We start from the raw sequence: 15,046 nt of genomic DNA on the forward strand, positions 1-15,046 counted from the left end.
AAGAATCAAAGCTAATTTTAGAACCATAACAACAAACAGCTTTAAAAATCCAACCAACACATCTACACACACATCCTCCACCTCCCCAGAAAAGTACATTTAAAGCCATTCACATCACAAAGAATTCAACAGCAGACAGGACCTAGTGGAGATGAGTTTTGTCTTGCAGCCTTAGAAAGGGAGCATTTGTGTAGTTATGTGTTTCACTGGAGTACTCAATGAAAGGAGGCACTAGGTTTTTGTTTTATGTTTTGCTAGCTTCATTTAGCTTTTTGCTAGGAAAGCTGCCTTTGATCTCTGTAATTTTCAGTTTTCTCTGAAAATTGTGTTAGATTTAAAATGCAGATGAGTAGGTGACTTGTGTGTGCTCTGCATTTCAAGGCAGATCAGGAGGCTGATATTGCAGCAGTTTGATACAGAGTTCTTATCTGCAGCTTTATTCCCCCAGCTGTTCTTGCTCTTTCATTTCCTTTGCTGGTCCTGCAGTGGCAGTTAAGTTATCTCCCAGGCTGGGCAAGCACCAGTGACTGGAATAATTAATATACACTTGGAAATAAATACGGTTTTTGGATGCTTTGGCTGTTGGGAGGGAAAATAGGATAGGAGAATACTTTCTATGACTTTGGGGGTGGGTTGGGTTGGTTTTCATTTTCTAACATTGGGAAATGCTGGATAAAGTTGTTTCTTTCCCTCAAACAGCCAAATCTTTTTAGACAGACCAGCAGCATTGTCCAGTTCAATCTGTCAAGCCTGGGGCTTGTCCTTGTTTGTCACTTTGAGGCTCCTGTCCTGTTGCTGAGTATTTAAAGCACTGTGTGAGTGGCACATGGCTTCAGCTTTGAAGACATCTTGTAACACCTCCTAGGAGTAGGTGTTCAAATGGAACAGAAAGTGTTGTGAAGCAGAATGTCTGTGGTGGAGCCTGAACTTGTTCCCATGGCTTGTATGCATGATTGGTGCCACCATCTGACAACTCAAGTGAGAATTGGTTTAACAAACTTAAGAATGTGTTTTTTCATGATGACATGTGCTAAACACATGGCGTTGTACAGCTGAGTTCTTATGGAGCAAAAAGTGAACTGACAGTCTCCAAAACTGCTCATGAAAATTATTTTTAGGGTATTTCTTATATTCCTGAATCCCAGATGCTACTCTACAATACTTCCTGATTAGTTACTAGATGCATCTGAAATTTGCATTTTAAGTGGTTGTGTTCATAATTTTCCTCAGCCTGTATGTCTTTCTTTAAGAAAAGAATGGTGTGTTTTTCTGTAGATACTAACTATAAGCCCATTTAAAAAAATGTTTTAAATGTCTTGAAGAGCTTATGAGGCTTTTTATCCCCTTTAGAAATGACTGCTCACTTGAATTTCTGTACCTGATCTTAGATTCTTTTGTCTCCAACTATTTGAGTTTGTGAAAAGCAAATAGTTCTGGTACTTCAGGGGGCTCCTGAAATCTGGTGGGTTTTGACCCTGTGGTGGCAGATGAGAACAGTGACTGGAATAAGGCAAAAGCCAGGAACAGCTATTTCTGTCTAGGAAGTAGATTGTCAGCCTCTGTAGAGTAATTAATTTAGAATGGTGATGTTCAAATGTTACTGCCCTTTATAAATAAAATATAAGAAGAGAATACTTGACAGAGTAGAATGCTTCTGTTTGTACCTGCAGGATTTTCTGGTTTGCATGAGTTCGTGTCAGTCTGCATGCTGTGTTGGGAGCTGCCTGTTGGCTCCACTGCAGCTGGACCTCATGCAGAGAGAGCAGAAAGCTTTTTTTTTTTTCCTCTCCAGCTCAGCTGTAATTATACAGTTAGTCTCTAAAACCTCTTATTTAAATAATTTGTCTCTGGAATTCATGCTTTCTCCATGGAGCCAACCTACTTCTTGCTCTAACTTGTACTAAAACTCTACAGGTTTATGTGAGGGGGGGAAGTGCTGCTGTTATGCAAAATTGTTTCCCTTGGGAGGAAAGGGGGGAATTCTTCATGAGTTATGTATGAGCCAGCAGGTTCCACTAATCATAGCAGCTCTGCTAGTGCTGAAGGCTTGTAGTATGAGCTAGTCAGCCCTCTGGTTTGTGAGAAATTGGCACAAAATTTTAAATTCTTGTAACTCTTGCTGAGCTTGAGTAGGTTTTACCATTATAGGTCCCGATGTACAGTCAAATTTAAGTATTCTTTTGTTACCTGCACTTCTTTAGCATAAATATGAATATGACACTTTAACCATTTGATCTAGTTTTTACTTACTGCTGTTAACAATAGATTATGATCTGCTTGGAAAGAGCTATGCTTTGATAACTGGTCTTAGTGGCTTTATTTTAGAGTAGGTAGGATTTTAAGCTTCAGAAGTGTCTACCTTTTGTGAGTACCTCTGGAAAATCTGCCATTTTTGCTCAAGAGGTATTTTCCTGAGCTCCTGTGCAGTTCAGGTTTTGTGCTTGAATCTTTACTGCTTCTGGAGACACAACTAATCAAGGAAATTCTTGGGAGGTGGAAGAGAAGCAAGGGTTCAAAATGCATCCTACAGTTGCAAAAGAAGGGAAGAACCAAATGCAAGGAGCAAGATGAGGAGAAAATGGCAGCCAAGAACAGTGAACACTTTTAAAGATTAAATCTGGCATTTAAAATGTTCTTTTTCCCAAGCTTGCCTTTGAACAATGCTTGAATTTTGGTGACGTGAACACCAGCTTGACACATTTGCCTTGCCCAGGCTGTATTAGGGGAACCTGTTGTGCATATATTTCACAGCTAAATTTTATTTCTGAAGTGTTCTAAATGTCCTCAAAGACTACTTGGGCTAGATGTGTCCTTAATCCTGGAAGTGCTCAAGCAGGGCTGGCAGTTCAGCTCCCTGCTGATTACTGGAATGGAGGAAGCAGAAGTTGCTTCTACTTCCTCCTTGCCTTCACTTCTGTCCCTATTTCTTAAAATACATTTTGCACCAACGCCTCTGCCCTGCCTCTCTTAAAACTATAGTTTGTCAAAAATTGTGTGGATTTGTCTGTTTTGACTGTTTGTGCCAGAGTGTTTAAACTTCCTTCCCAGCATCAAGCTGTCTTGACACTTCCATTCACTTTACTAAGAAGAAATACATTCCTCATTTTAATTCCCTGAAAATTGCCTGTAAGGTTAAGAGTGCCCCTTGCTCTCTGCCAGGATGGGCAGCTGAAGACTCTTGTGACTCTCCCTAAAATCATTGAGTTTACTAGGTTGGAAAAGACCCCTAAGATCATCATGTCCAACCTTCCTACCTAGAAAAATTCAGATTGAGGCCAACAGCTTTCTCTGCAGGATCACAAAAAATAAAGATAACCAAAGTGATTACAGTTGACCCACATTTCCTGATTTCCACCCTTCCCATTACAGCTGTTGTGTCTGGAAATCTCACAAGCTGTTACCTTTACTCTCTTTAGAGAGTAATAAGGAAGGGCATAAGTAAAAAGGCTTCCAGCATTTCTGTAAACTTTGAGCTTTCTTTCCTTTGCAAACTTTGTGTTTCAGTCCACCTGTCTCTGTTTGGATTACAAACACCTGCGTGATGTCACAGTAAGATTAGAAGCACTGTTGATTCTATTTGCATGATGAGTAATAAATTCCCCCTAAAGCTTGTTTGTTGAGAAGAAAACACTATTTTTAACTTTCCAAGAAGGCTGAAGTTACTAAACATAGGATAATATGTTGATTAAAGAACTGCTCTGCAGGCTGGTCAGCTACTGAAAGCAATCCATGGGTGACTCAGGTGTGCTGCAATTTGAAATTCTGTAAAGTGGCTGAACTACCCCCAAGGGTATTTTTCTGAACACTTAGGGGCTCCCTAGTTTAAAGTCCTCACAAAGAGAATACTGTTATGCAAGCTTCCGAGTTTACATTGACTCCTAACTGGATTTAGCTGTTCTTGGTCAGAATTGCAGATAAAACTGAGAAGTCTGGCCATACCTAATCAAAATCTTCTAAAAACATCTGTTTGCCCCCACTCATGGTTCCCAAAATTCCCAGTTTACTAACTGGGAGGGAGAGGCCATCATCCAAATGGGTGAAAATTAACTCTCCTCTCCTAATTGCAGGGATCAAGTAACACTCCTGGGGTGTGCTTGGGTTTGCCAAGGTTTTTCAGCCCTCACAGACAGATTTGAGCTGCTTTCACATGGCCCTTGTACTGTGCTGCCAGCTACCTGTATTAGTCACCTTTCCCACTCACTGCTGGTTGCCACAGATAATACTCACTTTATTGTGCCTTTATAATGGATTATGTATTATGCTTTAAACTATCTTTGATAGAAGTAAATTTGCTCTTCACAGTGTTCTGGGAGCTGTTCCCATCTGAAGTGAATTACACAATTTTCACAATTAAAAGAAATAGAAAATTCTTTACACAAAGATTTTTCATCTGTTCTTCTCTCTACTCTGAATATTTGCCATTCTAGACTGGGCTAGATGGACCCCTCTAGTGCTGACTTTTGGTCAGATGTTTAGCCCTGGACATCATCTTCCTCTTAGTGTAAGGTGTTGGCTTCCTTCAGTCAGGCTGGAGTGACTCACTCAGCTGGAGGCTCTGCCTGAATATTGGTGGCCACACCTTCTGTGCATTTTCTAAACTCATTTTGAATCCATCTGTACTTTACAGCAGGAAATCTTCACAATGTAAACATGTATTAAGTGGAATAAAGTCACTTGCTTCATTTGAAGCATGATATGTAGGAGTTTTACTAATTTTCTCTTTTCTTCTCTCACCCTCCCCTTGCAAGAGACAATAGGGAAACATCTCCCTGTTACTTCTCATGGGGAGAATTGATTTGCAAATGTCTTCTTGTCTTTGTTGTTTTTTTTCTGAGAAGGAAGTAGGGAGAGTCTCATCTCTTACAGTCCAAAACCCATTCCATACTTTGTTTTATCTAGGTTCATTTTACAACTTCTTTTAATTCATTTTAACCAATCTCAGAAAATACTAAATGTAAGTACTCAAAATACGGAGGGACTGACACAAATTTAGTGTCAAAATACTTGGTTTGTTTTGTTCTTAAGAGAAACAGGTAATGCTTCTAGTTTATTTTCAGATTGCTGCCCCCTTGATTGTGTTATAATTGCTGAGGAGTTGTAGTTGAAAACCCTTAGCTTCATACATTTACAGTTCTTTGGGGTTTTTGGGTTGTGTTTTTCCTCACACATGTTGTTTTGCATATTGTATTTAATCTGACATTTCTCACTTGATCTTTTAGTATTAAAAGTTATCAGTGTAACTGATGAATTTTAGAGTTTGAGTACATTTCATCACTCTCTTGATGAGCTTTGTCACTTCTCCCCTCTGTTCCTTTCTTGGATGGCTCCTGAAGCTGCAGCCAGTCCTGAGATCCTGTGGCACAGCCTCTGCTGCAGACACTGACCCTTTGATTTCCTTTTTAACCACCAAGGGAGGGATTCTTGTGTTGTTAATGAGCACATTTGTGGAGATATTTTGGAGTAGCCAAAAGTTGAGTTGTTGGATTTTTTAAATGAAGCAGCTCAAATGGAAAAGCCATGTGACTCTTTCCAGTTTATCACAATGAGTAATTCAGCTGTCCTCTATATGGAGTTATATTTTTGTTCTCTTCTGCCACTGATTAAGTGAAGGTCTGAGGTGAAGATTGCTTTTTGCTTTTATAGCTTTGCCAGAAGAGCCCAGCCTCCAAACAGCTGCCTGTCAAGAGTCAACTTAATTGGAGATTTTCTGTACTTCCAGGGAGGTTTTATGGCTGTAGCCTGGCAATATTGCTGCAAAGCAGCTGGGACCAACTAGCATCTGTCATGTCATATGTACTTTAGAATCTTTTGATAAGGTCTGGTCGTGGTTGGTGAGTACACCCCTGAGCTGGCTTTCACATATTGAGATCTTCCCAGAACTCCACTGTTGGGAATCTTTTTGGATGCATTCACACTAATGCATGGTCTGAAAATCCCATTTTGTTGTGTAGGAATGATTGACCCCTTATCAGGACCCTGGGGGCAGTTTTTTGTGGCCAAGGCATTGATCTCCTGATTGGAATCTCCCAGTAAGGGAGAGTTTCAATGCTTTAGCTTTTATTGTGACTTACAATGGAGATACTGTGCTGCTATAATGTACTTTATAGCTTAAAATTAGTCTGTGGTCAAATAAGACACCCTGGGGTGTCAGTGACCTGCATTGTGATATCCCTCCCAGGTTATTGCAATGGAGCCATTATGAGCCCTGTTCTTGTTCTAATTTGTTCTTGACCTGGAACAATTCTTCTAATTTGAGACACTAATTAGGAGATGGTTTTAGTTATCTCTGATCTTTTCCATAAAGAATTTTGTGCCCCAGCTGTCTTGACTTTAAGATTTTGGAGGAAGTTACTGCTTTTAGCATTTCATATCTGCATTTCTGCATTATTCATATAAGGAGATTCTTGGATTTATTTTTCTCCACAAGCCAAGAGAACAGCAATAGACTTATTGTCAATACAGCTGGTGTTTCTAATAGTATATTTTTAAAAAGGCAGCTTTTATCACTTTCATATCTTCTGTTCCTCTGAGATAATGTAAGTAGTGTCTCTTTAAATTAAAAAAATACCAACTTATTCCTGTATTAGGATACTGGTTTTTTTCCTGACCCTGAGTAACTGTGGACAACTGTTTCTCAGCCCAATCCATGGGATAGTGAGCTACAAGAGTCTAGTATAGGCTCAGTCTGGTAAGGATACAAAGTTCTACTCTAACTTAGTGTGAGTAAATGGCATTTAAATACTTTATTTTCATTTTATAAAGAGAATGGGACATGAACTAATGCTATTTGATTAGTTCTGCAGTGAAAGAGGAACTTTACTACACAAGGGTTTTTTTAAGCATCACTGTGATATGCAAATGTTGCCCCCTCTTTTTTTTTTTTTTTTTTTTTTTCTTCTTTTTCTCATTTTCCCCTCTCCCCTCCCTTCCAGTGTGTAATTCAGCAGTCTCCTTTCAGTAAACCCCCACAGCTGTGATTTTGGACTTTTTCTGAGGTAGAATGAAATTTAAATTTGCTTTGGAGTTCTTGGCTTTGTACTTTCCAGTTGAAGTCAGAGTAGGTGCAGTATTTTGGCATGAGTGGGTGTCACAGACCATCAGCAGCTGTGGCTGTGTGGTCCTTGCTGTACAGTGTCCTCCTTTCCCAAAGAAAGGCTTTCCAATTTTTGCCATTCACAATGACTCCTGGCACTTCTTTTTGGGCTTAGAAAAGGCCATTTAGTGCTGATAGCTTTTGTTGTTTGAAGGAATGATCCTTATCCTTTACCATCTCATTCCAGGTCTGTGGTTCTGGTGACCTTCTCTCTCCATCAGGAGTTATCTCAAAGCATGTTCTTTTTTCAGTCTCCTGAGGAGTATTTTTACAGGCTCTGGTGGGAGGGTGTTTTTCTTCTCTCTTTGAAAAAAGGCTAAGCTTTCCTGTTTGGCCAGAAATTGTTGTGCTTTTTATGGTTAAATTGAGGCCACTGTGACTCCAGAAATTGTTATTCCAGATTTATGAGTACAGAATTAAGGATGTTTCATTCTGGTTCTTATTGGTTCTCCACTAATTGAACCTTCATTTAATGATGAGTTTGGAGAAGAAAGAAAAATGTATTAATGTTGGAATGAATCATAACTTTTTGACTCAAGCCTGTTGTGACCCAAAAATACGCTAAACTTAAATGTCATTAAAAGATTTTTGGGATATAATAGTTCATTATCCTGTAGCAGCCTGAAAACAATAATATGTTTCTTCTGAAAGTTGTCATGGATTGAGGATCAACATGAGACATTGGTACACCAGCCCTGCTCTGTTTTCAGAGAATTTGATGTGTTTGCCCTGTTGAGGTTTGCATATGCTGAAGTCAGTGGAAAAGCACTGAGGAGGTTTTGTGCCAGAGAGGCTGGAATATTGGCACTCGTGTAAAAGATGGGATTGATAGTGGGTAAGTGCATTGCCCAAGTCTTCCTCATAAAATTACTCAAGATACAATGTTAAGGATATTGACATACAAGTTGTATTCTCATGATCAAAGACCTATGGAAACCTGGAGAAGAGATGAAGGATTTATAGCTCAAAGTAGTTGTTTGGGAAAGTGCAGATTTGGAAAGATCACTGAGCATAACCAGTTGGTGCAGTTTGGTTCTACTGGCTTTTAAAACTGTTAGAATAATTGCTCAGAACAACCTGTGAAGCAAAGTTGTGATTAAATATATTTTCAGAAAGGAATTTAACTGCAAAATTCATTTAACTGAAACCCAATTTTACTGTATATTTTTTTTAATATATATTTTGTTTAATGTGTTTGCCTTGGTTACTGGTTTTTTTGACATTAAGGTTTGATTCTTACATGCCCAGAAGTTTGAATTCCACTGTTAATCATGGCTTTGGTGAGCAAAGATCTTTCAGTACATTTGTTACTTGAGATCTTTTTCTCTTGGTAGAACCTGGCCAAGTGGAAATGAGCAGAGTTGTATCTCTTAACAGCCTCCAGAGGTGGCTTGAACAGCGTGTAAGAATGGATTGTTTGAACTGTCTTTGAACTTTGGGTTATTAATGCAACAGTAGCATAATCCTGGTTGGGTGGTTGTTGTTGTTGTTGTTTTTAAACCAACCAGGTTGTTTGTTTTCTTTGTTGGGTGTCTCTTTTCAAGTGTGACTGATGACCTGCACCCATCCATTGAAACACAGGGTGCAAGGAAACAGCAAATGTGCCTTCTCAAGCCTTTAAAAGCAAGTCCCATTAAAATCTTTTTGCATGAAATGGCCTCTTTGTGAGTTTGGTGTTCTAGAGCCAGTGGTGCCAAGTGCCCCCAGTGTGGTCTGATCTGTCACACTCAGGCTTGCAGGCTCTTGGGGTGCTTTGCATTATGCAAATGGGGCAGGGATGAGTCAGATGATGTTGAACATTTGGATCAGAAACCGTTTGCAAGTGTCTTCCTCTTGTGTGTGCATGTCCCACCAGCAGCAAGGAAGTGGGAACAGCTTTGCAGTTACAGGAAAATGAGGAGAGTTCCCTTTTCTATGAAATATTCTTACTCTGAAGATCAGTCAGACTAAATACCTGTCCATTTCCTCTTCAATTCAAGATGTTGCAAGACATAAGTCAGTAAAAGCATTAAATAAACTTAATCAAAAATGTACTGATTAAAACCGTCTCTCTGCAGGTGACAAATCTCTGATAAGTATCATTGCACTTCCTCAGTGGTAAATTAGTGGTTTAAATCCCTTAAAAGGTGCTTTTTATACTGTAGAAAACTGAGCCCTTATGTCACACTGAGCCAAACTATTGGCTCTATGCACTGAAATTGCCTTGGTTTTTACAGGGAAAATAAACTTCAATTTCTCTTTACTTTAGTCAATGCTGCTTTTTAAGTGAATTTCTAATCTAGTTATGAAAGTATCTTGTTTTAAGCAGGGGTTTGATTACATGCAGTGTAAGATTCTGATAGCAAAAATACATTTCAGCCAGGAGGGTAAAATTACACTATTGGTGCTGCTGTTCTTTTTGTGGGGATGGGATTGTTGATGCAGCACTGCAGAACTGATGGGATCAGGTCTCTCCTTCTGGCTTTCCCCAGGGAGCCATCCCAAAATAAAATGGGTGATAAGTGCTTCTGGCAGATGTGCACGTCTTCCCTACAAAATAGTTAAATTTAACATTTTAAATGGATAGATAAGAGGTGGGGCAGCAAGTTCTGCATATGTACAAACAGGGCTGAGACAATAAATAGCTTTGTGTGGAGACCGACCAAATTCCCAATTGTGGCTGTGTCTATATAATACAATAGAAAATCACAAGGGCTGTGGGAGTGTGAACAAGCTTTTCGTGGGCTGAACTAAGACATGTTGTAAAATCACTGGCCAAGAACAGGTGCATGGGAACTGTGCTCTGAGACTTATGGAGTAATTAGTCTGAACTGGCAGGTGAACCTGCTCACTAAGAGATTGGATCTTGTGGCACTTCTCTTTTTTTCCTTCTCTCTGGGGTCTTTGCATAACTGTCTTAAAGTGCTGCTAAATCCTCACATTGAACCTCGAAGGTGTCATGTTGCAGGATCTGATTTAAAGGGACTGAGCTTTTAGTGTCCTGCAACATAGGGATCGTTTTTTTGCAGGAAAAAGGAGCTATTAGCTGTTTGAAATAAAATTTTCCATTTATCTTGCAGCCATCAGTCTGTTTTTAATTCTTTGGATGCTTTCTTGCTTTACTGTTTCCCTTAACAGCATTACTTAATCCTAAGGCATCATCCTAAGCCTATTTAGTGCTAAAATCCAGGATGCTTTTCTTTTTTTTCCTTTTTATTTTTCTTTTAATATTTTTTTCTTAGGTTTCCCTATTGTTGATTCTTGGCCAGCTTCCACTGAGGTAGGAGGACAGTAGCCACCATAACCACTCTCCTGTATTTTTGAGGCTATTTCATACCTCCCCTTTCTCCCCTGCCAAAAAGAAGAGTTAAGGGATGGTTCCATGCTGCATCTCTTTAACATCTGTCTTAAAGGGAGATTAAAACTGACCCTTCCTGTGACTGCTTTGTGTCAGACTGGTCACAGATGCAAATTACTACATAGGAGAAATCAATGAGCTGCCTCTGGTCATGTGCAGTTTTAAGGTCTTTGTTTTTTATATGGCTTGCTTTTTATTTGCTGCATTCCCAGCTAAAGAATCTGGAAATGTTATTGGCTGCAGTCTCAGTAAATTAATCTTTAATATTCTGCAATATATTAAAATTACACTGATGTATTACAGTTTATGTGGTATAGATTTAGAGATATCTGATTCTCCTTTCCAGTATGTTGTGTTAGAATTGGTTAAATAGGTACAAATCTAGCAAAATATTGACTTACAGCAATGGTGAACCTTGCAAAGCTGCTGATTCTAGGAAATTGGCCTCCTGTTATCTCTGATTTCATGCTTTTTCCATCTGTCTCAAAATGAAGAGATTAGGGCTGATCTTAGCTATGTGTGTGAGGCAGATTATGGTAATCTTATTATTCTGATCTCATTACACTTAATCTCTAGATTTGAAAATGTCCTGGCTTTAACCCTTTCTTCAACAGCTACAAACATGTAGTGAAAAATGTGGTTGAGGTGTGTTCTACAAACCTCAGATTAAATGTTTTTTTTATCCTGAAATAGTAAAGCTCTCAAAGACTTTGCTACTTGGAGTCATACACTATGGTTGTGGTGGTGGTTTGTTGTTTCAGAGTGTTTTTTGGTTAGGTATGTTGGGTTTTTTGTCTTAACAGACAGTCTAAAATGATGGGTAAATCAACTCCTTTGAGTTACAAAGGTTGCAGTTCACATACGATGGTGAATTAGTTGTGGATATTACAGTTCAGAAGATTGGGAAATTCTTAGTTCCTGATAGGTCAGAACTGTTTTATTTACTAGCTTTTCTGAAACAAAATGGGATTTTGCAGAGCTTTGTCTCAGTCTTTGACACACAAAAATATAAAACTTCATGGTGTGTCTCCTCATCTTCTTACACAAACAAAGAAGTTAATGCAAGATGCTGGAAAATATGTAGCTGGGTAGTTAAAATACTGAAGGGTTAACTCAAATGCAGCACAGAATTTCCTGCTTTTCCATATCTACAGCTTCACTCCAGTTACTGCTGAGTCATTTCAGTTTTCACTGACTGTAAAGGGTTAACTCTAGTTTGTGACAGAGAAGACTTCTGCACTGGGCTAACATGTTTTACTGAACAAACATTGTCAGGTGGACTTTGAAGGTTACAAGAGCTCTTTGTAACCTGGGGAGGAAGCTCTGTCCTCTCTACACTGTTTTGGGCATCAATTATGAAAACAGGTGGTATTGCTTCTTCAGGCCTGGAAATGAAAAGGAAGCAAAAAGGACAGTTGCTGGTGGGAGTTGAAAATGTGATTCTCTGTCTTTAAAGACTGGTATTTTATTGTACCTCCTGTTTGAACAGATCTATAGGATAATTGAGACTTTATTGTACTACCTTGATGGAGTTCTAGATTAGATAGTATAGGGAATTCTTTTGAAAGCATTTGGATACTGCTCTGAGTATTTTGCTGGTCATTTTTGAGCATGGAGTGTATTGCCAGTTCCCATTCTGAAACTATATTTGGAGAAGGGGGAAAAGATGAGATAGTGCTTTGAAGCTGGATAGAAAGAAGCAAGTTCCTTCTGCTCCTGTGTTTGGTCTGTCATTTTTATAGGTCATCTAAACAGTGCCTTTCTGTACAGTGGTGGTTGTTGTTACACCTGGTTTTGGGAGAATCTGCAATGCTGAACATCACTGAAGTTGCTGCCTGGAGCTCCCAACTGCTTGGAGTGTCTGATTCTAATCAGGACTTAGTGGTACTGTTTTGTGCAGTACAGGCAGCACTTGAGCTTCTCCTAATTGTAATTCCTGTGCTCTGTGGAAACAGAATTCACCCAAGTAACCAAACTTCACTGGGACTTAACAAGTTGGAAAAAACAGAGTCTTTGAAAATTATGTTTGGTATTTTCTTTCACTCTGTCCTAACTCCTTTAACACTTGGGCCAGCACAGCATGGGAGTGGAGAGTGAGAGGTGAGAATGAATGGCTGGAAGGAGAAAATACAGGGAGAAGCTGGCCTGAGCTCTTTGACAACCTCTGCTGGTGGAGTTATCTTGGGGACGTGCCCGAGCTTTATGGACAGGACACCCTGTGCTCAGTGTCACTGTGTGGTACCACAGACATTTGTAGAGTTCCACTGTGAACTCCACAAGGGTTTGGTGGGGTTTGGCTTTTTTTGTTTTGGCTTGGTTTTTTTTGGACTTGTGTGGGAGTTTACCTGTTTAAGGTAAGGTTGTCTTTGATTTGATATAAAGTAGTTGTGCTTGGTGCTATCCCATGCAAGTTGGCTCAGCCACCCCAAGCTGACCTGGATGGAGTCTCCATTCCTGCCCTGGGGCTGTGCATTTAGCTCAGTCCCATGATGGCAAAGCAGCCCTTTCTTTTTGTAACTTGAGTGATTTTTCTTGAAGTTCTCAAGAACTCTTCAAACACTTGCCTTACCAAAAATGCTACTTCTATTGTGCATTCACACTGGGTGGTGATGGTTGTTTTGCTTTTAGTGCTGAGTTGCTGGCAATGTTTTAATATATTTTTAGATAACAGTGAAGTATTTGTTTTTTCAAATGAGAGGTAGGAAATTGCAAAGAATAAAGAATTGCATGAGTTGGCTCAGTGATAGCAAGCCTGTTCCATTTGGGGTAGTGGAGGAGGAAGGGGGAATAGATGGTGAGGTAAGAGCTGTTGCTGTGACACTCTCCTGGTAATAACTTCAGCAAGGAGCTGTCAAGGGTGAAAGGAAAAATAAAGATGTTGAGAATTCGTTGACTTTGACACTTGATAGGAATCATATCTCCCCTGTTGTAGGGGGAGGATAATTCAAATTAACACAGTGAGTTGTTCCTGTGGCAAACACAAATCTTTTCTTCTATTCTCTCCTGAACTTGGTTCTTGGCAAAGCAGAGCCTAGATTGCAGTCCCTTTGAGGCAGGGGTTGGCTCTGGAAACAAGATCCAGAGACTCCTGCACAAAATTCTAGCAGGCAGAGTTGTTGAAGCCCTGGATTGATGAGGTGATGTAAGGCAGCTGCAGTAAGCCTGGATTAATTTGTGGTGTAAGGCAGCTGCAGTAAGCCTGGATTAATTTGTGGTGTAAGGCAGCTGCAGTAAGCCTGGATTAATTTGTGGTGTAAGGCAGCTGCAGTAAGCCTGGATTAATTTGTGGTGTAAGGCAGCTGCAGTAAGCCTTGCATCTGAACGCCTCATATAGCCCTGAGATTGGATGATGATTTTTCATAACACAGTAGAAAAGTAATGAGACTTTCTGGATTACTTTAAATACTATTTCTGGTCTAACTATCCCTAGTTATTCTTTTCCATTTTGTTGTGAAGTCTGCTTAATAAAAATGTTTGTCCTTCCATCCCACAAGCATTTATATAATTTTATTCTTCATCAATAAGCCTGGGAAATTCTATGGCCAGAGCTAAATTCTGCTTTTCCAAAGGTGCAGGTACAACTGCTGTTGCCCATCCTAACAACAATAGGAAAATGTATTTTTATAAATGTAGTTATATATTTATTATCTTGAAATATATTTTATTTAAGCATATGTATTTTATAGGTATGTATTTAAAGAAGCTTCTTTGCACAGACTGATAGTAGTTCGTGGAAGGGTTTTCACCTCTCTTGGCACTGTTGCTTTGCAGCAATTTGCTCAGAAAATTGTGTGTGGTCCTTTTAAAAGTAGTTTTCATTTTTCATCTCAAAATGAGATTTTAACACCCTTTATTTCACTCTTCTTGGTAGGATGGGGATTGAAATGCAGGATGGGGCTGTCAGGATGTATTTTGAAATTGGGGAAAATGCAGTTCAAATAGATGGTAATAATACTATTCTTAGATCACTGAAGCTGTAAAACATTTTTGGTGCTAAGAGGAAATGGCAACTTGAGCTTCATTGGCCAGTGATGAGCCTTTGCAGCTGGGGCCTGACCTGGGGGGTGGTGACATGTGGGGCATCTGTCTTAGGGTAATGGAACATGGGCTTTCCCTTCTTCTGTACTTTCAAATGCAAATTGCAGAGTATGCCCTGGAGACAGGCAGAAAAGTCCATGTGGGTCTTAGATGTGAAAAAAAATTAATAAATACTGATTGTCTAATTCTGATTGTTCAGTTGCTGCAGTTAGCAGTCACTTGCTGTTCTACATCCAAAAGGTGTGAGGTTTGTACACGGGTATTAGCATGTAATTTCCAACACCATAAAGCTCTGCTTTCTCCTGTGTGCAGTTTTGCAGTGTGTGGTGGGATGGAAGGGATGACTTTTGCTCTGCACCTGGGTGAGGTAACCTGTGAAGAATTAAACTTGTCAGAAGGACCAGCAGCTGTCACTGTTGACAGTACAAAGCACAAAAAGAGACTTGATGTATGAGCCCACCAGCATTTCTTGTATGTCCCTGAACTTCAGAGCTGTTTCATGTGTGAAGTCTGAGTTTTTTCTGTCTATGCTGCAGAAATCTTTAGATGTGGCTTGTCAGGATCCATTAGCTTGACCT

The 15,046-nt window shown here is 39.6% G+C and overlaps 1 protein-coding gene across 1 annotated transcript in view; it reads left to right on the top strand.

Moving 5' to 3' along the window:
• Window positions 1-15,046, top strand: part of GRB2 (growth factor receptor bound protein 2) — a 49,712-nt gene that overhangs the window by 11,644 nt on the left and 23,022 nt on the right. The gene's annotated exons all lie outside the window — the stretch shown is intronic.

This window comes from Erithacus rubecula (genome assembly GCF_903797595.1).
Source record: "Erithacus rubecula genome assembly, chromosome: 20".
In the NCBI taxonomy this organism is placed as follows: Eukaryota; Metazoa; Chordata; class Aves; order Passeriformes; family Muscicapidae; genus Erithacus; species Erithacus rubecula.